Genomic DNA, 2172 nt, shown 5'->3' on the forward strand with positions numbered 1-2172 from the left:
ATCGTACGGTGTCGAATAATTTCGTGTCGAATCGTACGGTGTCGAATAATCTGGTGTCGAATCGTACGGTGTCGAATAATTTGGTGTTGAATAAATCTGTGTCGAATCGAGCGGTGTCGAATCGTACTGTGGTCAATAGAGTATCACCCGTCTGGGACCCTCACGGCTGTGGACGACGAGGTACTGATCTCGTTGGAGGATATTAGAGCGGCGTTTAAAGACATCAAACGGCAGAATTCGGCCTCAGGACCTGATGGTATTGTGACGAATGTAGTCGCGGCAATGTTTTCTGCAGCCCCGGACCTGCTTGTAAGGTGTTTCAACACATGCATCTTGCAGGGTAGGTTCCCGGAGTGTTGGAAGGTCGCTCGTCTGGTACTGATTCCTAAGGCGGGTAAACAGCCTGGTACTCCGTCTTCGTACCGCCCACTCTGTCTCCTGAGTGACGTGGGGAAGCTGTTCGAACGCATCCTGGCTCGACGAATGGTAGCGTGGGCTGAAGCTCGCGGAAACTTTGCCCCCAGACAGTTTGGATTTCGTAAGGGTCAATCCACATGTGACGCAGTTATGGCCCTAAGAAGATTTTCCTCTTCTTTTACAAGCAATAAAGGTGTATGCGTTGCAGTGTCGTTAGAAATCAAAAACGCTTTCAATTTGCTTCCCTGGCCAGCCATCCGGGAAGCGATGAGTGTATGGCGTATGCCAGAATATATTAAGTATATGGTGGCCGATTACTTAAGATCCAGATTCATTGTGTATACTGGCCGGGGTGGCTGCGTGTTCAAGAGGCGAATCTCGTGTGGGGTTCCACAAGGCTCCGTTTTGGGCCCTTTACTTTGGAACCTCACGTATGATCAGGTTCTACGGTATCAGGTACCGCCTACTTGCCGCATTTTTTGTTATGCGGACGATACGTTGGTGGCTGCGGGTGGCCAGGATACAAGCAGGGCAGTTGCGGTGGCTAATCGTGGATTAGCAGTTGTTGCTAGGGTTATCAGTGCAATGGGCCTTAAAATTGCTCCTGATAAAACAGAGGCAATTATTTTTCGAAATAGAAGAGCCCGACCGCAAGTGCTGCCTGTGGTTTTAAACGGAATCATGATAGCACCAAGTGAAACAATAACATACTTGGGCTTTGTCCTTGATGATAAGTGGACGTTTAAGTACCATTTTCATAATATGGTGACAAAAGGTCGCAGGGTATTTACGGCCCTAGCGCGAATAATGCCCAACCTTGGTGGACCGGCTAAGAGACGGCGCAGATTGTATATGCAAGTGTTACAGGCGGTTATCTTGTATGGCGCCCCCGTTTGGGCAGATGAATTTATTAAAAACAGAGTGGCGGTAACCCAGTGTCGAGCTGTCCAGAGGCAAATGGTCATACGTGTTATAAGTGCGTATCGCACAGTATCGGCGGACGCAGCAATGCTTTTGGCAAAATCGCCTCCATGGGAGTTGCTTTCGGAAGAGCGGGCTGCTGTATTCAAGCGTCTTCGACAAGAGAGAGAGGTGCTGGACTATGCTCAGCTTAAGAGTATTGAAGCGGTCAATACCAAGAATAAATGGCTCGCAATGCTTAGAACTAGTCAGACAGGTAAATCGACGAAGGACGTTGTCCTCCCTGTCTTTGAGCAGTGGGTGTCTAGGTCGCATGGCTCAATGTTATATCACCTGACTCAGATGCTAACGGGGCACGGGTGTTTCAACGTGTTCCTGTTCCGCATTGGCAGGGCCCAGTCTGAGCGATGCTCTCATTGTCGATGGGCAATAGACTCCCACATCCACACGTGGGAGGAATGCGAAAACTGGAGAGTAGAACGTAATCAACTACGATTAAAATTGGAAGCAGATACAATCTCTGTGAAAGGGGTGGTCGAGGCAATGGTTCGTGGAACGGACGAGTGGAAAGCGGCGGCCCAATTTGCTAGCTTGGTCCTTCGGCAAAAGGAACAAGCAGAACGAGAACGGCAAGGCCAGGATGCTATGGCCAGAAGAAAAGGAGGTCGAAGAGGAAGAGGTAACCGAAGATGACGGCAGATATAAAACGACGTGTACACACATATAAGGGGTGACACTCTATTGACCACAGTACGATTCGACACCGCTCGATTCGACACCAAATTATTCGACACCGTACGATTCGACACGAAATTATTCGACACCGTACGATTC

This window comes from Pseudomyrmex gracilis, unplaced genomic scaffold, assembly GCF_002006095.1.
Source record: "Pseudomyrmex gracilis isolate BER0280 unplaced genomic scaffold, ASM200609v1 scaffold_1432, whole genome shotgun sequence".
Taxonomy (NCBI): Eukaryota; Metazoa; Arthropoda; class Insecta; order Hymenoptera; family Formicidae; genus Pseudomyrmex; species Pseudomyrmex gracilis.